Source organism: Mugil cephalus, chromosome 1 (genome assembly GCF_022458985.1).
Source record: "Mugil cephalus isolate CIBA_MC_2020 chromosome 1, CIBA_Mcephalus_1.1, whole genome shotgun sequence".
In the NCBI taxonomy this organism is placed as follows: domain Eukaryota; kingdom Metazoa; phylum Chordata; class Actinopteri; order Mugiliformes; family Mugilidae; genus Mugil; species Mugil cephalus.
In genome coordinates, this window is record NC_061770.1 from 45289111 (window position 1) to 45315534 (window position 26424).

A 26424-nucleotide genomic window follows, 5' to 3' on the forward strand; every position below is an offset into this window, starting at 1 on the left:
GATTTTACACAGTGCTTGGTCGACATCAATAATCTGCTGTTGACCCATCAGTCCACCTGTAATAACATTCCAGAGATACATCAGAGATAGCAGAGTGTACTTAGACTTGTTCTTATTAGAATATGTGTCTGGCACTTTGCGTTTCATTATAAGAGATGCAACAAAGAAAAAACAAAAACTTCTTTATGCAAATTGATAGTCCGACAACTAATCAGCAGTCCTTTGTTGTAAAATCTACTCAAGTGGCGCTCATATGTCATAAATGACAATCTGGGCATGAAGACGTAAAGCTGACCCAGATGATTCGATTGACCCAGCAGATCTTGTTCAGAGTAGAAGTCAAATGATGTTTTCCTGTCCTTTTAGCTGGTCTTTTAACTACTTTTAGTCTCTGGACAATTTTCAGTTAAAATATGTAAAAATTCTGACATGCAAATTTCAGTTTGATGCAATCAACTAATGAATTATTTGCAGTGATGCGAATATTAAGTGATTATGATTTGTAATCATTCAGGATTTATACGGGAATCCTAGAGTTGAATTTACTACCTTTTACTACCTGTTTTTACTACCGCTACAATAACTTTTTACTGCAACACCACATCGAGCAGCGACCTTTGTTTTAGGGGAGGCGTGGATGCGCAGCACCCATGCATGATGATGGCTCATCGCTCACCAAAGACCAAGTGATCCCTCTCAGCTGAAGGTATAAGTGTGATGCTGTCTTGACAAAGACATGACACCAGCCATAAATATTCCAAACCCATTTCCAGAAAAGTTGGGACATTTGGGGACTTATTTATTTTTTTATGTACTGAACTGTACAGCCAGGAAGAATACTTCCTGACAGCCAAGTTGAGTTGAAGCTGTCACCCTATGGCACACATGTTAAACTCAAGGCAATGGTATCAGGCCTCCGAGATAATATTTTATATCAGAACTGGCCCGCAGATATTTTGCAAATCCCAGACTGCATTGCAATAGCTAAACTGGCATCAGGCAGGTACAATCAGTTCCTCCTTCCAATTTTACTGACAAAGTCATCAGTCTCACGGTTGCCTCGGTAACTGTTCATCATATTGGTAGAGTAGTAGAGCAGCTTCTGAGCATGTGTGGACTGAAGCAACATCAGTCCACGTTTACCCGATAAAAGCTCAAACCGCGTTAGAGCACTAAATACTATTTATGTTAACAGAGAGTCTTAAACAAAGACATAGTAATTGTGTACCGTTAGCACACAACAGCCTAATGGGTTAACCTACTGTTCAGCAGTAGCGCTCAGGGCAAACAGAAAACTGAACTAAAATATAAATGACAACACCACTACAGCTAAACACCAGTCTGTTAACATACACACTAACATATAGAAACACTCAAAGAGTCAGTTTAACACAGTGTTAGTAGGATACTTAGTCCGGTGGTTAGCTCCTCTCTCCACCATGTTAGCCCCGCTAGTCTCCTCATGTGTTTGTTTGTGTGTAGGTTGGTGCGGCGCTCTGTCCATATAAAACAGAGAGCAAGGATGTCATCAGTTAGAGAAGCGGCAAGTGGCTAATATCAACACACTTGACACCACGCATACGCACAACAGACTGCAGATACTGCCGCCCCGCTCGTATGTATTTTTTATTTTTAATATATATATTTCTTTTAATTAAGTGAACTTAAAACAAAGAATACAGCATCAGTGGGAAAGGCATAATATATTGAAGAGGTGATGAAACATTTTCTACCATGTCAAATTGCGTTTGTTACCTTTTACTACATTTCAATGGCCTTCATTTGAGCTCATTTCATTTACTACCTTTTACTACCCCGCGGATACCCTCTCATTGTAACGCCATTACTCTTTTAACATTTCCGGCAAATCTTTCTTCAAACTGAATGCAGAAACAAAATTAGCTTCTTTGAGTCGAGACCAAAATGTGCCTGCAAATTGCTGCGACTGTTGATTCCTTGCTATCAAAGCACAAAATCGCTCATTTCAGATCAAAATAGCCACCGTGAACTTTTGTATCACACAAAAACTGTCATTTACTCATCACGACTCCCACTGAAGTCTTGAGTGTACGCCTGCCCCGTTGGTTTTTGGTGGACCGGAATCGGCGCTCCTTATAAAGGGAATAACAAGAGCTTATCCTGGAGGGGTAATTGCTTGCAGGGAAGGACATCCTTTGATGGAGCCAGTCTGCTTATCTCCCACCCAAGGTTCCTGCAAAAAAAAAAGAAAAAAAAGAAAAACAAATAAAGACCAAGAGGAAAAAAAAACTTCAAACGCAGTTGTAATGAAGCAATAACAAGCTTCTGCGAGATGTTTTGTATGCGTGTCACCATGGTGATGGCAATTGGGAATCTAATGCGGAAGACACCACATTAAATTGCATTAACGAGAGGGGACCGCGGCACACTCTCTAAGATGCTGAGCACATTGTGATTGGAGATTATGACATGGCACACTGTGTGCTTTTTCAATATGAAATGTTGATGATGATGACATGCACGTCACTGTGGCTGATGGACTGAAAATCCAGCACTGCGTGTCACAAATCTGTACACAGTATACCATTTGCTGAGGAAGGGGGGTATAAAATGCACTGACAGTAATTGTTTATGAATCTGATTTTATTTCAGCCTCCAGCTCCATAACGTATTACTTTTGTGGGAAGGGGTGAGCGAAAATACATAATCATGTGCCTGCATCAACCAAGTACTCAGTCCAAATTTAAAAATACAAAAGGATGATATTTATTTCGAAAATCTAGGGGAGAATTGCATCACCAATGATTATATTTTTGTCTGGGCGGCCCGAGATTCCAGGGTTTGGGTATATGCATCTGTGTTTGCAGTCTCTGTGAATTTTGTGTCTGATTTAGTGAGGCAGCATCCAGTTAATCAGTGACTCACTGGCTTGGAGACACACTCGGATAGTTAAGGAGAGATTAAAAGGTCTAGTTCAGTGGTGAGATCGGTCTGAAATTGGTAATATCTGAGAGAAAAAGATGCAAATGTGATGATGTACGCACAGAAAGTCTCTACAGTGTATGAATTCCAAACTAAAACCCCATTTAAGTCGTCTTATATTAGTCATAAGCAAAAATGACACAAACATATCCATCATTGAAGGCCGTTACTATCAGCTAAAATCTTAAATCTCTAAAACAAGAATTATATTGTGTGTCCGTGTGCAGATTTTTTTAAATGCACGTAAATAAACATGTACAATAAATGTCAGCATAGTGTGGTTAAGCAAGTAGGTAAAAATGCAAAAGATGCTGTCATTGAAAATTAAAATGCCTCTCTGCTCACAGGTGATAATGTTTTGCTAAAAATATATCTGTGTACTTAAAAAGGCATTTCTAATACAATTACAGCATTGAAATGTAGTGTATACACAGAAAGGAGCGAGAGGAGGGGGGAAAAAAAAGAGTACCTTTTAGCCTCGGCTCTGTATGTCACGACCGGTGACTGATTTATATTCTGCTATCACACCGTCACTCATTCAAATAAGCTCAAACACTGTTGTGAACGCTTTCCCATTCACCCAGACGTTTCTTCATAGAGCAAAATTACACATTGCATATTCTTTGCCCTTGGGTTTCCAGACTAAAAACAGGAATAACATAAAAGATGCTTAATGTCAAATTTCACACAACAGTAAGTTGCTCTCCAAGCGGTGCCATGAATCATGTATAACTACACTTCTGCAAAAACTTTTCCTCATGCCTCTGAAGGCTGTTTCTTTTTCCTCTTCAAATGGCAGACATGCTCCATATCCTTTGCCTTATCTGTCGCTTGACATTTTGGATTTGTTTAGTGAGTGAGTTTATATACATTTAATAATGGACATTAATATTCATTTCATGTGCGTAGTGGTACACACGTCATTTCATATTAAAAGTGCAAAAAATTTAACATGACTTCATGATGTGTCTCCTACTGGTACTTTATTCAAATAGTATATTCAATACCAAAACTACTCGTATTAGTAAAATACTGACTGTTATATCAATCTTTTTTTTTTTTTATGTCAAAATGTTACTAAAATTAGCCACCATTAACTGCTAGCAATGTTGGTTGTGGCCAACAAGCTAACAACTCATCGATTTTTGCTATAATGCTAAACTGCTTTTTAGCATTTTGCTAAAACGTGAAACTGTTAGTCTGCAAGCTAAACTTTAGAACCATGGAGTTAGCTTGCAGACTAACAGTTTCTCGTTTGGTTTAATCTATTCAAATAGGATGTGGGTTTTTTTTTAAGTTTAACATAGTTTTGTTAATGGATAGCAGCTTTTAAGGATACATGTGACGATTTTGAAAAGCCAGTATTACTTTTAAGCTAAGCTGTTTTTTTAGTATTTAGCTAAAACGTGGAACTACGATTAAATGTATAAGATATATAGAGAAGATAAAGTCAGCAATGTGACTTTGATATAGGCTAGCAGTAGCATAGCTCTCTAAACCAACCAACACATTTAGCCAAACGACACTTGTTGGCTGGCTACCATGTAAGTAGACGTTATATAATAATATCTAAATTTACTTCATTTTGCTAACATTATACCGCAAGCTATAGATTAGGTTGAACCCGCTAACAAGTGCTAACAACTTTAAGGTATTCTAAATGTTGCCACAGCTGTTCAGCCCAAACTTCTGTTTAGCATTTATTAGCATCTAATATGAAACAATAGTGACAGGAGTCTCAATTAAAAGTCAACAATAGTTTCCCAACGTTTGTGAAAATGACCATCACAAACAACCTGATATACAAGACAGCTGTACAACTGTAGCAACAAAACGTGTGTGTGTGTGTGTACTAAAAGTACCACAGTCTCACTCTGATTACTGCCCACAAGTTGTATGTGGAAAGAAAAAACAAAAACAAAACACTAATATCTACTTCAGTTTTCAATGGTATTCTGCATCAAGTAGATTAATGTGCAAAAGATCTGCACAGATAAGTTTCTTTTATCCACGCACAGCACATGATATTGGGCAATGCTCTTTAGACGGGCACTGAAATGCTCTAGAATACCGGAACATGTGTTCCATTGTTGGATATGCTCTTTTTTCTCTTCTCTGCCCTGCTAAACTGCATATCCCCTGGGACCATGCTGTTGTATTTTTATAAACTGTAAAAAAAGAAAAAGAAAAAACCCAAATCCACCGAAAGACTTTTTCTTTTCTGCGATTCTTATGAATTTCCAGAGTCCTTTGTTTCTTTGCAAATGCTCAAATGTACTTAATATAGAAATACCAAGCCATGAATCATGTCAAGTGAGATTTAGTGTATGTTTCTGCATTTGCTGCCTACTAGGGACCTTTGTGTCTCTTTTTCCTTCTCTCTCTCTCTCTCCCTCTCTCTCTCTGTTTATATTTTACGCTTAGTGAGGAAAATAATACAACCAGAAAATACTTCTAATTCGCTCCTCAATTACAAAACAACTTTAATGTGCTCCACTGTTAATAGTTGACTAAATAACACGCCATTTAGTCAAACTTTTGAGCGAGGGGGGCTGGAAATTATGCAACGCCGTTTAGGAGAGCGAGGGAGAGTGGGACAATGCATTGGCAGTGGAGGGTGTCGGGCGTCGGGGTACATGACACGACAAAGAAAGTAAAGGCCCTAAAGTGCATCGATTTTTCAGCCTCTGCCAGAACGACAAGCAATTTTTCATGTGGCGCCAAAAAAAGCTGAGCACTTAGATCATCATTAGAGTGCAATTTTACAGAATTCTCTCCTTAATATCTATGTGCATTTTCCATCCCTTTACATTGAACATCCTTCTGACAGGTGTTGTGTGAAGTCTTACTGGAACCCTCACTTGATGGCTTCCTCATTATTATTCCGTCTGCCTCTTTTTGTTTTTCACTGAGACTGCGTCTGTCTATTTACATTCTTGCCGGAGAACACAACAATTGAGGTTGTTCATTTATTTAGTCCATTATTCTGTTAAGCAAAGAGGCCGCGTGCTGCACTTTAATGGAGGTGGGATGGTTAATCAGCTGTTCATTTGTCAAGCCGACCACTTAGGCCTTATTCTCGAAGTCTTTAGTCTTTTAAAAAGTAAAAGGTAGTGTTTGGAAAGTTCTATTATTGTGCGTGTGTGTCTGTGTGCGGAACCTCAGTGGCTGGCCCTCAACCTCCCCTGGTTGGTCTTGCACTTGTATACATCAACACAAAAAAAACATATATTTATCATGGACTTAATAGCCACTGGGAGCACACCAAATGTACCACATTACAGATGTGTCAACACTTGCAAGCTAGCAAGTGGCTACATTAGAAAACCTCGTCTGACAAAACTGAGGTATAAACAAAATTGATGCACAGTAAATAGCAAAAATACATTTTTAGCCACAAACACTTATAAACTAGTTTCCCAAAACTGAATTGACCCCCAAGCTCAAAGTTCCTGATCAAAGGTCAGCCCCTGGGTGGGAAGTTTTGGGGGGCCAAAATGATTTCCTGGAACTTAATTTTAAACTTGGTTCCTGTGCTGGAAGTACACCAAGTACTAAGGACACTTTTGACCCCAGTGGTCTTGTATCCTACATTGCTAGGAGAGGCTATTAATCTGCATCACTTGAAAAATGAATTGGCGTGAACTTTACCTTTCACCACACTGAGCTTAGAGGGTATTCGCTGCTAGAAGTTGGCTCGGGGACAAACCTGTGAAAGTCCTTTCTCATCTAAATATATATATTTTTTCCCCCAGTTGCGTGACTGGCAGGCACTGTTTAGAGTGACATTTCTGTAGCCGAGTTTAAAGAAGACTTTAAGTCAAAATGGTACCACCTAATTCTTTCCGAATGTTACGTGGCATGCGGGAAAAAAAAAAAACATTTTTTATGGGCCTTATGGATACCTGCAGTGCACTTTTGTGATTGACAATACCAAACTTGAGCGGCAGAATGAACCAAAGATGTAGAGATAAATCTTGCAGCTGAGAAAAACTTTGATATTGATTTTTCTGATTCACAGCTCAGTAGTAGTACAATATATATATATATATATATATATATATATATATATATGGCGCGAAACTCCATGGATCCAGCTTAATTCAGAGTCTCATGGGTCAGCTCCAAAAGATGTCACCTGATGGCATCATCAGTTGACGTTGCGATGCTCTGAAGCTTTTGGAGGCTACTGTCTGTGTTTGCAGCTACACTGATGTTCAAATCTAAGATCACTAGATCGGCGCAGTTTAAAGTCTTTCTTACGGTGGGCTTTCCTTTTAAGTAAAGACTTCTATCGGCTCGTACTCTGAGGCATTTTATTGAATCAGTCCACTGTGTGTCTTGGTTTCAAATGCATTACGTGTAGTTGGGAATATTGCGGTAATCTCTGAAAATCTCACTGTGACTTGTGATGGCTCAACGTAGGAGTGAAGATACATCAAACCAAACATTGCCAGACCTAGAAAAGGCACAAGGGAAAACAAACCATTAGTTTTTTGACAGAATTTCATCAAAAGTCTCCTTTTTAACAACCCACGCCAATGTCATCATACAGTTGAAGTAATCTGACAGTAAAATTGCTTTTGTGATTTAACTATGAAATGGTTTTAGCCCTGTGGCGGAATATTAGAGAGTACAATGATTGGACTAATCTTAAGGAGGTGGCTGAGGGAGTCCATCATTTCTTTGTTGTTTCAGTGATTAAAGAGTTTTAGCCGATTACTTTGTTGGTGCTGGAGAAAAGGGAAACGTGTTCCTTTTGTCTGTCTGCATCACTGTTTGTGTTAACCCCATTGCATATGTGGTCAGAATGAATGTGATGAAAGGTGTTGTGGTTTACCGCTGGACCTTTTTACACTCCCTCCACTTTGTAGTTGAGAGAGCCTTTGTAGCCTGGACACATGATGCTGAAGTGTTCTTAGCCGGAGCCTTAGAAGAGGGGATGAATGGAGGGAGTGAGATGGACATAGAAGCTACAGGATTGAAGTGGGTCCCAGGCAGAAATGGATTTGTGAGGAAGGGGGGATTGAGGGCATGGGGATAGCAAGGGTAAGCTTAGAAAAACCTCATTGTTGTCCGTCAGTTGTGATCACGCTGTAAAAATGAAAATGATGAGATTTTTTTTTTTTTTTTCATCATGTTGACTGTGAACATTTTATGAGGTTTACTGTCTGGGAAAAAAAAAAAGTTCTCTTAAGTTGATTTATTTATTCATGTTTTATTTATGAATTTCATACCAGGCCAATGGGGAAACGCATTACCATTCGACTATTTGTGAAAAGGGAAACATAATTAAGCTGTTTTTCACATGCAGTGTTTCACGGGCCAAGCGGGATTGCTGTTCTTACTCTGCCAGGAGCAGGGCATAAGGATGGCGGTGATGGTCGGTCAGTTCATCCGTCCAACCTGTTGGAACACAGCAAATGATTTCAAAGACCTCTGAGCAGATTTTCATGGAATCTGCCGTGGGTTTTCGTGGTCCCCAGAGGACAAATATTCTTGACATCGATTCAGGCGCTTCGACCAGGCCAAATGTTCCAACTGCAGAGAGCAAACATTAAAATCTAATTTCTTCTCAAACAATAAACCTTTCATTCAACCCGAAAGTTTACAGTTTTGCAAAAACCACTGACTTGCTGTGTTGTATGAACAAATAAAATCTACTGTAACACACAATCTGTTCTGATGAATTCCAACACAACCAATGTATTCCTAATGTACTTATTCCTAAAAAAAAAATGATATAAATCAGCAGACCTCTGAAAGAACCGTACCCTAAGATGACACCAAAAATTACTATGACTTAATTTAAATTCTGTTAAATTCTATTAACAATATAAAGTTGTTTTTTTCTCCATTTTCTACATCTCTAAAGAAAATGTGAGAATGAGATGCATGATATGTGTGGATTTGTCATGGCCGAGTGAGCTATTGGTATCTCTGACGACTGCAAGAACCCAATAATTCACTATCATTTTGCCTTGGACACATGCACTCTAGTCACGGGAATTTGCAGGAATTAGTCATAAACTCATTACATTGCTGAGTTTATTCTACGTCCTACGTCATATTCTACGTATATTCTACCCATCTAGAACGTACATAGGATGTACATAGCCATTTATTATTATTCCGCAGAGGATAAAGCTGACTGGCTTTTATGTCTTTGATACGATGATCACACAGTTTACGTTTGTGATTTTGAGTAAGCTGTTCTGTTAAGAATATTTCTATCAGCTGATCTTTAGCTACGCTGGCAAGATTGGACATATCCTTAAAGCTCCTTATTGTCAACATGTTACAAGCACAGTGCTACTGAAACTCCGTGAATTTCCTTTTGAGCACAAAATACTCATCACCATGTGGCAAATTCCTCTGTTAGTACTCTTCCATGTAGTACTTGAATTTTGACAGATGAATGATGTTTCAAATTGGAAATCATGATAGCAGCATTCTCATCTACCAAGCTAATGATAGCTGCTACATTTTACAAATTACTACAGACTGCTTAGTTAACCCAAAAAAACGGAAACAAATAAGTAATAAGTTCTGTCCAACAGCAGTATCGTTGCCTCCAATGCATATGTCCTCATGTTGATATACAACATACACAATCATAAGCAACTGTCACTTTAAAGTGACTGCTGCTTATACGCGATTACTTTCTTGCAGTATATCAAGTGGCCGCTTAAGGCTGACTCCAAATGTTAAAACACATGTTAAAAAGCCCAACTTTACAACATTATTGACAGCTGATAGCATGTTTATATATTTGTAATACTTATAATATAAAACAAGACAACTGTACGAGGCGATTTTCCTTTTCTTACTCATTAGTTTACTTTTTTTATTAAGGTTTAAAATTCTGCATAATTAAAGGCATTCCTAATTTTACTGACCAGTGCTGCCTAAGCTAACAGGTAGCATGAACATGTAGCATGTCCATATTTGGAGTATCCGAGCCGAGGCAGAATGAAGCTCACACAACATGGCGACCGCGGGTTCCCCCCACTTTGGGCTTCATTCTCCAGAATCCAGTGGGTGACGCCACGATGGGTTTCTCCATAGTATATACAGTCAATTACTCAAACTGGCCATGGGATTCGGATTTTAGTGGATAAGCACAGCGCAGTTGCCTAGTGTGAGTGCGAGTAGGTGAAAAAAACGAAGTGCCATTTTACTTAAGATGTGTTCAAAGTTTCATCTGATAACAGCTACAGCTTGTTAGCCTAATAGCATAATTGCCATTATTGATACTGTTACAGCAAGTCAAAAAATGACTTGGGTAATTATGTTACGAGGCTAACAAGCTTCCTTTCCTTTACAAGTTTGGAAATTGGCAGGTGAGTCCTCCCATTCTGCTACACCAAGGGTAAGACTGTGTGCAGTGTTTAACACTCATGGGGCTTATAGTATGCATTTCATGTTGCCATAGTAAACACACATATTTAACCAAAATTCCAACTGTAAAATTATCTTTCTGCCTAACTGATGAGTACACCACAGGCAATGAACCTCTCCACTGATGCTGTAGTTTTCCTTCACACTGAACAATATAGTTGCACTCCCTGGATGGATTTCACACTTTCCTCACACTATGTTGTGACAAAGATAATGAAGTGTGTTTTCTTTCGTACCTGACATAGAAAAAGAAAGAAAGAAAAGACATGTTTGACATCTTCCCGAGAGGACCCGAGTCCTGTCGAGATAATATGCTGTGAAAACGTGCCACAATTACAATGATCGTTGGTTCTTAAAAATCTCTTCATCTGACAAGTTATTTTGGCTGCTTTTACTGTGATTGCACTCTGTAAAAATATAATCTAGCTCATTGTCAGAGAGTACAGACATAGCATTTTATGTAAACTCAATTACTTGTCCTTGTCTACAAGGCGCATCATTTTACTATTGGCTTTGAAAATCATTCCTCTGTGTTCACTGATAAATAAAGAGGTCTCTAATCTGACAAAGAAACTATCAAGCGCAGACAAAAAGGACGGACTACCAAGGGATATAACACTTGGATGACACTCATGTTCAAAAACCAGAACCCAGGCCTCTCAAGACTTTAATAAAAAAACAATCCTGAGTCATACGGCGAAGACATTCCCTGATTTTTCAAACTTTTAGTTGCGAAGTCCTCAGCTACAGTACATATTTGCTGCATAATTCCAGGATATATTTAATGAATTATGTAATATGTCTGTTTTATAACTTTACAGTGACAGTATATTGTCAGCATATTCTAAACTTTGGCGAAGGAGACAGCCTATCTCAGAATACGGAAGATTTTCCAGAATACAGTGAGTGTTGAAAAGCTCTGTGCTCAGGTGTATGGATGGACCTGTCATCCGTGAAGAGATACCAGAATGACATTTTCATTTTTGGTCTGTTATTTCCCCTCATGAGACACTTGACTTATGGTGAGGAAAGTTTTCACTATGACACTTCAGCTGACAGGGAATTGGCTCATTAGCTTTGGTTGCAGTTGTGACATTTCTGCTTCATAAACCCAGACAAATGTATTTATAGAGTGCTTTAACAAATTGATTCTTTACAAGTGATTTTTGGAACAACAAAATCCAAAGATTGCAGATGGAACAGTTTACATCTATTACATGATAATCATATTGTCTGTAAAGAGAGCTGAAGGCCTTTTGTTGTTATTTATATCTGCAATGCACTGCTTTCACTGTATCGGGTGAAACAGGTACTCATCTTCTTTTCCTGCATCCTAATGAATGGCCAGTTTACGGATAAATGTGGAACATGATGATAGAAGAATTTTGAGACAATCAGGAAAAAGTCAGTTGCAAAAGAAATACTCAAAGCTTTTTGTAAAGTTTGTGGAGAGTGGAGGATAGACACTGACCTCAAATGTGCAATAAATAATAAAGATTAGCATGTCATGCAAACATCTGAGTCTTTAGCAGCCAATATGTCCATCAGTACTAATTCCAAAATGTATTCAGTCTACCCCTTTAGGACGAGAATGTCAGCAGACCAAAACTCTTCAAATTTGCATTCAAAAATTAGCTTGGTAAAGTCAAGAGGATCTCAAGATTTGATATATATATAGAGTGAGAGTGAGAGAGAGAGAGATAAACTACTGGTCAAAAGTTTTAAAACAGCATGCGTTTCCTCTGTTATAGTTGATCAGGACTTCATCCTAGTTTTTTTTTTTAACTTCAGTTGTTTATTTGGTCTTTGCTTTCATTTCAGAGTAAAAGGAGACATTAAACTGCATACACATCAATAATAATAATAAAAAAAGAAATATGGAGTGTGTGAACTTTTGACCAGTAGTGTATATGTCATCAGTTTGGTTTATCAAATGGCATGAGATACGTGACCTTGGCCTTTAACCCTTCCTGCCAGTTTCTATTCGGTTCATCCTAGAAATTAGAAATTAGAGTTTATTATTGATACACACAGTTATGTAATATTGCCTCACTTTATTTTCAGAAGATTTGTTTAAATCTACATATATTTGTCTATTGGATAATATTTTTGGCTGTTTTTAGCAGAAACTCCATCCATCTATCCAAGGAATTTGTGAGGTTAATGTCACGTTGTCCTGTGACCTTCAGTGTAATCCATGAAATATTAAATATTCAGCTCAGTTGAAGCATTTCCACCAGATTTCTAGAAACTGTTTCAAGATATCACAGTAAGATACACAAAAGCACAAGAATTAGACAGACAGATAATATGAAAACATGCAGGCCACCAGGAAAACATCTATTATTGTCACTTTAGTATTATACAATGTATTCAGTTAAGTACCTAATTACAATACACTGATGAGCTTGTGCTGCGTACATTGGCCAATGCAATGTTGTCATCTAACCTGATTGTGTTAAACTGAGTGCCAATACCTATTTCTCAGACTGTCATTGTCCCTATTTAACACTCTTTAATACTGCCCTTGTTGTTTGCTTTTAGGTTAATACAATAAACACTACAGTGGGATTTAATTCCTAGTAATATACGTATAGCCAAGGCTCAAAATTAGAGCCAGAACCTGGCAACATTTGAACAAAAAAAAAAAAAAAAACAACGGGAAATGGACAGACCAGGCGAACAATGCCACGTCTCAAAGTGTGAATGCCTGTACTAGCTCTTGGCTCAAATGTTTGGATTGCTGTTTTGCTGCAATTTAGCGATCCAAGTGCTTTGCGGTGAAATCGAGCTCCCTGCATTTTTCCCACACAATACCATGGCCGTATTACCAATGATCACATAATGAACATCACTGACTCAACAGATGGATCAAACAAGACTTTCACACTTGTGCCAGAGAGCTGTCCGCTGTCTTTCAGATAGTCGAGTCGACTGTTTATGTTTCCATTTATGTATTTTATAGAAGTTTGTTGAAGTGAAATTACAGAAGTACGAATGTCGCGTAATAGGATAAAATATTCTGATTTATACCACTGGACTTCCAACTGAAATAGACCTTCAAAAATTCAATTTAGTTTTGTTATTATTACTTCTTTTTGGCCATAACTAATTCTTTATGCTTTGCTAATTTAACCTCCTGCCACACTACGTCCTCATATGGGGACATTGCAGCTTATTCTGCTTCATTTAGACTTGTCATCCTCATAAGTGTACGCATTTGTCTGAAAACTAGTGGTACCAAAGGGTCTATACATTCATTCTACAGCCAATCTCTGGTCATAAGTGGACAAAGTTCATAACCTCATCAAGTTTTACAGTTGACAACTTGTTTCTTTATGCATTTTAAATTTTCTAGTGTGATATGACACAGTTTAACCAATTCTATCATTAGTAACGAGCTTCAACGTATCTATTTAGTCAATACTTGAGGACATTGGGACTTCATTGTTTGCAGTTCTGTCTTTACACAGGCATGTTCAGGGATTTAAATTGTTTCATACATTTGTTGCACATTGGTCTTTACAGTAAAACACAATGAAATAATCCCTGTGTCCACATATGAGGACATTTTTTTCCTCAAAAACTACTTCCCATTCAAAGATGATGCTAAGTTTTTATACTTCTTAGGTTCTACTAATCCTAAATATCTTTAGAAATTAAAAATGTGTTGTGAGAAAATGTTTGGGTCTCAGGAGGTTAAAATAAATCTTGTTTCACTGTAGTACATGTTTTCACTGTGCTGGATTGTAGCCAAATACACCTTCAAAAATCCATTTCATTTATTTTATTTTATTTTTTGTCCATAGCCGATTTGTTATGCTTTACTCATTTAAAAATGAATTTTGTTTAGCTGTGGTAAACTTTGCTACCTGGTAAATCTGTTACGTGGTGACTGTTTTTCATTGACTTTACTTTGTTCAAATTAAATTTCAATCATTTGGCTTTTGAACGGAAGCCCTTAAAAAGATCAAAACGGTACTGATATAAAACAAACCTTTTTTTTATTATTCTGAACAATTTGCTGATTGAAAAACAGAAAATGGTTCCGGTGTAAACGAAATGAGGCGCACCAGTCACTTCAGATAATTGCTTTAGAATATTTTCATCTAAGGTAATGTCCCAGAAGGCAGTTCTTTAGGTCTGATAAGGCACTATTTGTTATTCAGTTAAACCCCCTCTTTTGTCTGGGGCTTTGGTCCAACACATACGGCAAAAATTTTAGAGGAGAGCTTGATTAAATTTCTCATTAGCAAAGTTCATCTCAAAACTTTCAGACTATTAAGTCGAGAGGCCATCTTGCCGCAATATCTTCGTATGAGGGGGATGGGCCAAAAAAATGGGGAAGGAAAAAACACTGTCACAACAGAACGTCCCCCGTCCTATCTCTTGCTCGTTACAACCGCTCCTATCAATCCGTTCATTTGGAGATAATTAAAAAGTTGCCAAAATAACGGCGTTCGAATCTGGGGGCCGGAGCCATTAAAACATTTTCTCTCTGTCTCTCCCTCCCTCTCTCGGCTAGTGCAGCTGCCAAGCGAGGTGACACTCCAAAATGGCCAGCTGTTATCAGTTCACTCCACACCAGTTGGTCTCAATGCTTTAGAGAATTTGTTTAATAAGATTTTTTTTTTCCCCCCCTAAACCCGCCGTTTCCTTCCACTTTACCCGTGCCAAATTTGCAGGCATGTGGGGATAAGCAGGACCAGGAAAAACCCAGGCATTTAAATGCTGCTACTACGAAAGTGCTGAAAATCCCTCTGTCTAATGGGTTGTCAATGCGAGCGGGATGAGATGAGCGCAAAGACTTGTAGTTTGTACCTGTGAGATGGACTGGTCTGCTCTCTTGTCTCTGTCTCTGTATGCATCAGCCAAAGTGTTTGTGGACAATGAAGTAAACGGTAGAAAACAGGAGCTGCAGCCGTATTTTCTTTGAACTGAAGGCTGTATAGAGCAGGGGCCAAATTGATGGAGAGATTAAGTAGGGACCCTCTACCTACTATATCTGTTCTATATTAAACTCAGCCTTGTGCTATTTATAAATACACATTATTATTATAATTTTGCATCTAAGTTATTTCTTACCCCTTTACTAAAATATACCCTCGGGCCTAGAGTATACGTATACCTATACCCACACAGACCCTCTGTTGAAGAGCTATGGTATAAAGCAATAAATAAATGTCAAAAAACAATCGATCCGACTGGGAAAACCACTGAGGTCGGATTGAATAAAATAAAAAAAAAAAAAAAATGTTGAACCAAATGGAGAGAAACTCTTCAACTAGGCGAGCTCACCACACGTCCTCGCAGTCACACTTGTTATTTTGTAAGCCGAGGGCATTAAACGGGGCCCCTTAGCCGATTTCGGACGCCGCCGAAATGGATTTGACCCAATCATCAGCGCTTCACAATGAACGAAACGGCGGAAAACCCTTCCGCTGTCGGGGCTCGTTAATTAAAGACGTCCATCAGCGCTGATAGCGGCCGAGTGTCACCGAAAAGCACTTTTATCTTATTCCAAAAGAGACACAGTTAACGTGTAATTAGGAATGCGAGCACGGGCAGCACATATCACACACGCGTACGCGGAAATAACCAGCTGAGATTTTCCTCTGTGCTCGTGTCAGGCTTTAATTACTTTCCAGGGAAAAGACAAACAAATGTGCAAATCCCTGTTCCTTTTACATGATTCCAGCTCCCCCTCCACCCCCCTCCCAGAAAGAGAAAAACCTCCACACACCCTATGGCAGGAGTCGTGGTAAATAACATGTTCACAAAAAAAATAATATCAAGCTGTGCAGACACAGGATTTAATTTAGGAATTCTTGGAATTCTGACCTGGCAACTGGAGATAAAGCAATCTCACCTGAACACCCAGCGGATAATAGCATCTCAAGGTTAACACACTCCAGGTTCACACCTCAGGTTTTAATGTAGCTACTTGGCAGCTCGTGTTATTAACATTACTTTCACCATGTGAAGTGGGCCTCACTTTCTGTAATTCATTTTGCGGTCCACCTCAACTTGGAGCAACGAAAACTGCTGCAGCTATTGATTATTCATTGTCTTCAACGCCTCGCATCCAATTGTTCTGCGAAAGCTTGGCTGTTTCCTTCTTCTTCCCTGGTTGTTGGTGATGGCGAGTTCGCCGCATATGGCTCCGCAGATAACGCGACGCAAAGCTCCAGACACAGTTCAGCAGCAGTGCAGAGAGACGGCGAGAGAAACGTTTCGTTTCAGTGATTTGTCCACTGACGATCTCCCGGTTCCTCACTGGCCGCTAGGTGGAGACTGGCGGAAGTGATAACACAATGAAAGTGAGAAAACCTGATGAAAAAATGCAGTTGTGCACTACAAATGTTCAGCCTACCTAAGCACAAGCACACGGGCTTGCAGCAAATTGAGGCATGCTGCTTAAAGCCAGAGAAGAATTCTATTTTCTTTTCATTATTATTATATTTAAAACATAAAAAACTGAATGTACGTTGCCCTCCTGTCATATAGGTTTAGTTTGTTGGATTTAGAGACTAACTAATAGTGCATTGGATTTTTCAAGCTAACAATCTTGGACAATTCAGTTATTTTCATTCTTCGTTCATCAAAAAAAAATTTTTTTTCATTATTGTGCATGAATTTTAGGACTTTTGGTGGATGGCGAAGAAAGTGACAAATTTGAATGCAGAAGCTCCGTTCGCAGTTCAGAAGAGACGATTGTAACCCAGGTTGTTTAGTGTAGCTACAATTTACAGATGTTCCCTAAATGCCCCACATGCAAGGTATCGACTGATGGCGACTGATGGAGTCAAAAACCTCAATAACCTCCTCATAACCTAATTAAAACATCCTCCTCATAACCTACTTAAAACATCACAAAAGAAGAGTGTAATACTTTCAAAATTAAAAGCAGGGTGAAAAAATGATCTTGACCCACCTCCAAAGAAAAACTGCGATATTGGAAACTTGGAAACGGAACAATAGAATCTGGTTCCCTTCAAAAAGCATTATGTCCCACTGTAAAAATATTTGGATGTAGTATGAGCACATGCAGCAGTTTCACATATTTTCTGTGATACACTGATCACATTTGCTATTAAAATGCAATAGAACTTAGGTCTTCAACAGGGGGTCCGACTCATAGGGGTCCGTGGAAGTACTGTTTGATAAGACATTTTTTCATATATATACTGTGTATATATATATATATATATATTTTTTTTTTTCAAATACACATTAACATGAATCCAATATTCTAGTTAAGGCATAAATGGAAGGAGAAGATGTTGTATTTCAGTCAGCACTTCATTCAGACAGCGATACAGGAGGTGTCTCTGCAGCGCACTGTTTCACAAAGAGCGTCATGCGCGCCGAGACAATCTAAGCTTCCTGTACACAGTAGGCCCCGCCCCTATCACTGCTGAACCAATCACGAGGCCCCATATTACACACTGACTCTGTCAGGATCCCCGCAATTGGCCGAGAGCCTTTTCAGTCCCCAGGTGAAATTCCGACGCACGCTGCAATATTAGCAGAAGAGAAGCTTCCCATCAACCAAATACTGAGGCCAAAATGGCTCGGTGATTCGCTCTCCCTACTACATTTATCTAAGCTTAAAGTTAAAACTTGAAACTGTCAATTATTTATACAAACACCCCTACTGTCGCACATGTTTGAAATAAAAAAAAACGTTTGAACCTGTGTATTATTTGAATAGTTTTATTAGCTTAACCTCTACATCAGTTTGGGGGTCCTTGGCCTGAAAAACGTTGAAGACCCCTGTAATAGAAGTAATTTGCAGAAAAACTGTGGCCATGATGTTGAAAAACTGAATCTATGACATGTCGCACACAGATTTGCCATTTCTCATCTCTAACTCCAGTCCCGTTTTGCGTGCACCAAACTACACAGTGTACGTGCACCCAAACTAACCGAGTGTTTAAACCTAAACCTAACCAAGCAGCTGTTTAAAGTGAGTGAAAAGAGCAACACCAAAGCGAGTGAAAACAAGACTACATGGATGAAAGTGGACACGAATCAATGGATTTAGTTTTGTGATTATTTTGCAAACTGCAACGAGTCCTTACGTATCACTTTGAGAAGATCACTGCTTCCAGCGTGGACACCGAACACTGGGACTGGGTGGAAATTGTGCATTGCAAGCGGTACAAATATCCCACGTTATCCGTGAAGGCTCTGTCATCCAGGTCAAAACTCCTCTCTGCACAGGTGGAAATGGACTCGGATATAATTTGCCATCCATTTACAGCACGGTCTAAACATCTGTCCTCGAAAGCCCTTTGAGTCTGGAGTTTCTGGCCCTGAATGCACCATCCACAGATATTCCTATTCTTGTTCCTTTGCGACCAGTGCATATATAATAATATCATTAACATGTTAATAGACTAAAGGTCAAATCATTCTTTGTTCAAATATTATGTACTGTTTTCTGCCTGGTGGGATAGCAGGAATTAAAGAGGGAGATCAAATTGTTCAAATAGCAGTGCTGCTCTCAGATAATACCAACCATTTTTTTATTTCCTCCAAATCAGTTCAAATGTATCTCACATGCTGGCTAACCAGCAGCAACAGTGCCGGGGATGTACAGAAGGAGCCGAAAGAGGAGCAACTAAAATTGTAAACTGCTTAGTGTGTAGTCAGCAAATTATAATAAAACCCATATCAAAGGCTTTTTCTCCTCCTGAGGATACAATCAAAAAATGCAAATGCAAGGCAGCTCGTATGCAGATAATGAGCAAAATCCAGTGCAAATATTTCCACGTCCTGCGTTAGTATTTTTTCATGTTACATTTGACATGTAACATAATTTATGCTAACTGGAATTAATTGTCTGGTGCATGGCTCAAAGTCAAACGAGACAGGATTATGCCGATTGTAACGTTGGTGCACTGTAGGCCAGATGAGAGGTCAGAGGTGGTTTAAGCGTGAGCTTTAAATGCATGAAATTGAGTTTTTTTTCAAAAACTGATTTTTTTATTTTCTTGATAATAAGCGCCTCAGCCTATTCACAGACACAGTTGGATTTGTCTGTTGCACACTTCAGCTTTTCAAAGTGAAAGAATCGCAATGCAGAAAAAGGCAGGTTCACAGTGTTTGTGGTGTTTATTGATATACTTTGAAGTATGCACCAATCAGCCATAACATTATGAACAGTTGTGACTCATCAGAGAACTGACATGGGTCTTCCGAGGGTGTCCTTTGTTGTCTGGTAATAGGATAGTGTTAGTGGGGGTCTTTGGGTCCTGTGGGTTGAGGGGAGGGGCCTCTGTGGATCATCCCACAGATACTTGATCAGTTTAAGATCTAGTGAATTTGGAGGCCAGGTCAACACCTTGTGCTGTTCTTCATGTTTTTGGCTGCTGGTATCAAAGATTGCTATCTGGGAGGTGGGATGCCTTGTCTGGTCTAGGTGGGTGGGATGCCTAAGCAACGTCCACACAAATTCCAGCCTTCATTATTACACAGGATGAGATGTTACAATACCTTGTGCCAAGATCCTTAGAATCACAGTCCAACTGAAAAACTGACCAGCGGGCTAGCAGTCAGCTACCAGCTAGCAACTAACAAGAAGACACCAGCTAACTAGCCTAGCCAACAACAGTGGGGAAGAAGTGATGGGATATGTGACTACATGTCAACCAGCACTTCTTCCCTTCGGAAGCCCAGTCCAAAGGGAAGAAAAAAAAGAAACAAACAAACAAAAGCCGACCAGCAGGCTACCAGCTAGCAACCAACAAGAAGACACCAGCTAACTAGCCTAGCCAACAGCAGTAGGTAAGAAGTGATGGGACATGCGGCTACATGAACATTGTATTCAAACTCAATCATACATCATTATACAGTAGCTATCTTTATATTTTAGATACTAAGAAACAGAAACACATTCAAAAAGTAGGCAAGTTTACTTCGGGAAGGAAGCAGAATCAAAATTAATTTCTCTGATACCTAGGAGCCACAGGCAGATGTTCAGAACAGAAACCGAAAGAGCTGAAGAGGGTACTTGGGTGTCTTCAAACCCAACAAGTCCAGTTCCGTTTCCTGTTGAGCTGCTTTTTTTTTTTGGGTGTGTTGAGCAAAATCAAATAAGAGGCTTTTTAAAAATAACTAGATTTGATCGACTCTTGTTTTGGTCCCGCGGCTCCTCTACGGCACCATTAATCTTAGAGTTACAGAAACGACATAAAAGTGCAACCTATTTTTGAAAAGCCCGGAAAATAAAGAAGTGTGTAATAAGTCAATATTTAGTTGTACCTGTGCTGTAAATTTAAAGACGCGAACGCCCTCTGATTCCGTGTAACTCCAAATGAGATGAGGGAGGCTGTGTATTCCCAGAGTGAAGCAGAAACCAAACATAAACTCGGTGATGAGGTTGCAATGTCTGCTGTTTATGAGAAAGTAATATCTGAAATGTGTTGCGGCGTCGGGCGTTTGCTCAGTGGCTGTGCAGCGGCATAAAGAGAGTGTTAGAGCAAATGTCTTAACCTTCTCGTCCTAATGTTTAGAGACTAAAAACTGTGCATTCTTAATGCTGGTCAACTACTGAGATTGCAGAGGCTTTAAACTGTCTCTGAAAGCCATTTGCTACATTTTCGCTACATGTAGGCAAATGAGACTCATTTGAATAACTCCCAGTTGAATAACTCTCTGGTCAGCATTTAGAAGCATTTAAAGCCACTTTTTTGTAATCCGGCTCCTTCTCTTTACCAAGCTGTACACAAGAACTTTCTGTACTGTAGGTCTATTTATAAAACTGAATAAAACTCTTCAAGGAGGATTCTAACATGGTTAGTATTTAAAAAAAACAAAAACAAAAAAAAAAACAAAAAAAAACATGCAGTTCCTCAAATGGCCACTTGATGCTGTCAACAAAAATGAATCGACACCCGTAAAATACTCAACTTTACAGCAGAAACAAACATGTTTACTGCCCTGTATGAAAAGCTTTCCGGGTAATTTCCCCAATTCGTGACAACTGCAGTCTAGCAAGGCTTAAAGTTATACATAATTAAACACACGGACACTAGTGGTGACAGGTTGGTGCCATCTCAGGCTGCTAGCTGTCTGCTGGCGACGTACCACTTCTTTGCCCATTTCTGTTTTGACCGGTAGTTAGGCCGAATCAGGCACTGGCAAGGTGGCAGTGGCTGAAGTCGTCCTTCTGAGCATCAATATCTTCAGGAATCCCACGGGTGGTGGGCCTGAGGGTTTATTTTCAGCCACACGTTTAGAGCTGTCTTCAAGCTATCCCATAAATAAATTCTTAATCTGATTACTGTCCATATGCGTGCTGACGATGACCGATTTAGACGAACCAAATTGCTTTCATTGTTTGCCCCATTCAACATTTAATTTTTATTTTTTAAAAGGATTCTATCTCCGATCACTTTTCTGGAGTACTTTAATGACACCATCAGAAACTTTGTTTAATTTTCCAGCCATGATATTTAGTTAGCTCTGCATATAAGCCTTAGATAAAGGTCAGAGATGCAATTACCCTTAAATTCTTCTCCCTTCAAAGGATGCGTGTGTGTCCTTGAACAAAAGTTTCATCTGAATACCCTCAGAATCTTTATTTGTTCTGATTAACTCAATAGTTTGTGATGATGCCAGACATATATACTCTCACTGGTCACTTTATTAGGTACACCTTGCTAGTAAGAAGTTGGACCCCCCTTTATCCTTCAGATCTGCTTTAATTCTTCATGGCTTGCTTTCAACAAGGTATTGGAAACATTCCTCAGAGATTTTGGTCCATATTGACATCACACAGTTGCTGCAGATTTGTCGGCTGCACATCTATGATGAGAATCTCCTGTTCCGCCACATCCCAAAGGTGCTCTGTAGGATTGAGATCTGGTGACTGTGGAGGCCATTGGAGTACAGTGAACTCATTGTAATGGACCAAAAACCACTTTGAGATGATATGAGCTTTGTGACATGGACCATTATCCTGCTGGAAGTAGCCGTCAGAAGATGGTCCACTGTGGTCATAAAGGGATGGACATGGTCAGCAACAATACTCAGGTAGGCTGTGGCATTTAAACCATGCTCAGTTTGTACTAAGGGGCCCAAAGAAAATATCCCTCACACCATCACACCACCACCAGCCTGAACCGTTGACACTTGGCAGGATGGATCCATGTTTTCATGTTGTTTAAGCCAAATTCTGACCCTGCCATCACAATTTTGCAGCTGAAATCAAGACTCATCAGACCAGGCAACGTTTTTCCAATCTTCCATTGTCCAGTGTTGTTGAGCCTGTGTGAACTGTAGTCTCAGTTTCCTGTTCTTAGCTGACAGGAGTGGCACTTGGTGTGGTCTTCTGCTGCTGTAGCCCATCTTCTTCAGGGTTGGACGTGTTGTGCGTTTAGAGATGGTATTCTACATTCCTTGGTTGTAACCAGTTTTTATTGTAGTTACCTGTTGCCTTTCTATCATCTCCAGCCAGTCTGCCCATCCTCCTCTGACCTCTCACATCAACAAGACATTTTCATCCCCACAACTGCAGCTCACTGGATAGTTTCTCTTTCTCAGACCATTCTCTGTAAACCCTAGAGACGGTTGTGTGTGAAAATCCCAGTAGATCAGCAGTTTCTGAAATACTCAGACCAGCCCGTCTTGCAATGCTAAGTGGCGATCCACTTAATATGGCGTTGTGATGTCTTGGTTGACTCGTTCGGGAACGTGAGGGGATCCTGACATGACTGAATAGATGCATAGACTGAAACGTAGGAGCGTATAAGCCCAGAACTGTGAACACCTGGGAGTGTAATTGTTGAGATATTGTGATTGATAAACAAGGCTAATACAGTGATAAGGTCCATCTAACACTTTACACAGTCTTATCAAACAATGGCCGGGTTGAAGCCATGGGGCTGGGTCGATCTAGTCGAGTGTACCGCTCTTTCTGCGTTTGTGTGTTTGATAGAACCACTCAGGTGTTCTCCCCCAGGCCTCCCAGATATCATCAGTCATTATCCTCATCATTCATCAAACACTGCAGGTGCACGTGAGCGTGTGCGCCTCACCGGTGCCCCCGCCCCTCCCTCACGTCTGCCTGCCTACATACCTTTTTCTGCTGCTCTTTCACTTGATTCCCCCCGCGAGGACTTTCTGAACATTACTCCCGGGAGGCCGGAGGAGATGCAAATTTGCGCGTTCTAGAGGAGCGCGCTGATGTAGTGAGTACAGAAAGAAAAAGGCACAGTTATAAATAAGAAACCAGGAGAACTGCAGACAGTATATCAATTTTTTTGCCTCGGAGATGTGTCAACTGCCCTACAGAATTAACCTGTGTGATCCCTGCAAGTTTTTTTTTTTCCTGTTGGCATTTAAAGTTGTCTGTTTAGGAAAACAAAACATCTTTATTAAATGATTCTACATCTTGCCGTTCTTTTGTTTTTTTTTTGTTGTTGTTGTTTTTCAGCATCTGAGCCAAAAAGCTGCCTGATTCATCTGAGTTCGTGGAAAACGTGTTTCTGCAAAAACACTGAAGGCAAACAAATGCATTAAAACAACAAAACACGTTTATCTTTTGGAGCACTTTGTTCAGTTGCCAGAACATCTCATGGGTACAACTTCCAGACTTATTTCCAGATTCTTCTGAGCTCTACATTTGTCCTGTCACCTTACACTAATGCTAAGGTTGTCATTACCAGGCCCACATCTTTGGAAGTCCTGAAAGTAGACAAAGAGAACCCCGACAAGAAAACCAATCATTTGTACATATCTATGAGTTGCAGAAGTGTTTCCGGTATTTCCAGTAACTGCTGATCTGTCAACTACAGCAGCCTGGAGGAATTTTACCCCTATCCTGGTATTCCTACAGAAGCATAACATTACCATTTCATTTGTTTGATTTGGTTCTCTGTTTGTGCGTTCTGTGTATATCCACTCAGTTCTGAGTCATGAAGAAATGTAGGAAACTCTAAGGACCGCGAATAATTTTAAGTGGCACTATAGATGTACATATAACAGTGTATCCCAAAACTGGGCTTTCATGACACAGATAGGTACTTTGATGATGATTATTTACCAGGACAAATTCAGCTTTGACAGGTAATTCATGCTATTTTCAGTGTCGGCTACAGTTTTGTTGGAATGCTTTTGTAGGACCGCCTTACCCATTTCATAAACCCTCTTATTTCCCCACTTCACTAACCTAACTATCAAAAGCAAATGGGCTGAAATGTCGAGGAAATCTGGTGGTTACCAGTTTCACCAACCAAATAAAATATATAAGCCAGACGACAATATTGCCATCATAAAAAATACAGGTTTTTTGACAAAAAGTAATTATAGTTGTCAACATTTTCCAGTGCTATAGTTGCATCATACTCAGACTCCCTTTCTTTTTAATCTCATCCTCGTTAACCACGGGTCAGGTTCAAGACTGACGAGCAGGTGGTTTCTATTTTAATTCACAGCTCCACATTAAACTAACCATCCATTTATGTTTGGTGCTCAAGGTGTTTTTCGAATGAGGTTTACCATGCTCAAGAAAAGGTTGTATCGCGCGTCAATACCAACTCTCGTGGCATTCATGAGCTCTTGAGTTGCGATGCGTTCACTGATGAGCTGCAGTGTAAGTTAATGTATTTGTGAGTTTAGTCCAAGTGTTTTCATTGTGATTTCAGGTGACGTCTGTAGAACGCTTTGATATTCCCAGTGAACTCACCTTTTCATTATGTCATTGCACTTCCTACGTTAAGTTACGCACCCGTTGGTTTGCTACCCCACCGCCGAACACCAAGCACTTTTTCTGTTTGTGCGCCTTCCCTTGCAGTAAGTATCAGCTCACAAGTTCCAGTTTAGGCCAGCGCTGTATTTTCTTCTTTCTAACAGGAATACATCACACAGTCTACCATTTCTGCGACAGCGAAAAGTTTCTCATTTGGCACCCTCGTCGGCTTTGGTATTCTAAATGAATTGAGCAAATGCCTTGCGCGACGTCCAAATCACGCACTCGTTTTGTCCGTCTTATTTACATTCGTGAAGAAATCTTTGTCACGGATAATCTCTTTCCTCTCCAAAGTCTTGTCCCCCAGACCGACTTGGCTCAGTCCCAGCCCCACTACTGCCTAATGGTTGATTGAAAGCCTTTAATTGGGGCTTGGACGAAGCGAGCCAAAGACGTGCCACTGCTGCGTGCCTCTTCCATCCCCGCTCTCCCTCTTGCCACCAAACTTTCATTGCCAGGCCAGCGATAGTAGGGCAGCAGAGAATGTTTTCTCATTTGCGGGGTTGGCGCTGCAAACTGGTAAACACCAGCCTGCAACTGAGGGGAACCATTGGTGCAGCCACCGACTGCGATAATTCTGAAGTGTGCGCGACGCATTATGTGATTGCAGCCTTCTCTATCACCCCCAAAATGAGTTTTGTAAACCTCATATTATGTCGCGCATCTGTTGTCGCTGCCCCCACCCCCACTCCCCTGGTTAGAAGTGGTGTTTGTGTTGTTAATGGGACACTTCCATTCACCCCACTTTGACTGTTTAATATGACATCTGTGTTCCTTCGGTGTCATTTTCTTTATCCCTTTATTTGTACACAGAGCCAGTCACATATGACACTAACGTTAAATGAATACAATCTCCTGTTCCTTTTTTCCCCAAACGCCCAGATGGTGACCAATGGAATTGTTCCTCCAAAACAAATTAAGGATGAGAGCAAATGTACAGATGGAGGGTATGAATTAATTTCTTGCAAATTACATTTCATATGTAGATTGCCGTCCCATTAATGGTCTGGTTAATGCCTCCGCAAACAGGGAATAAGAGGAGAGAGTCTGAGAGGAAATGAGAGAAGGGGGGGCAGAGGAAATGAAACGAAAGAGGGAGGCAGAGGATGAGTGTAGGGAAAAGAGGGAGAGGCGATATGCTGGATGGTGGAGGGGCACCGAGCTATTGTGTAGGGATATGAAGTCCACACAGATGACCACAACCTTGTCCAGGTGACTTTGTTTTATGAGAGCCTGGAACCTGACACCGCTTCTCCCTGGCACCGGTCTCTGCCTGCTACCCACACCATCCAATTTTTTACCCT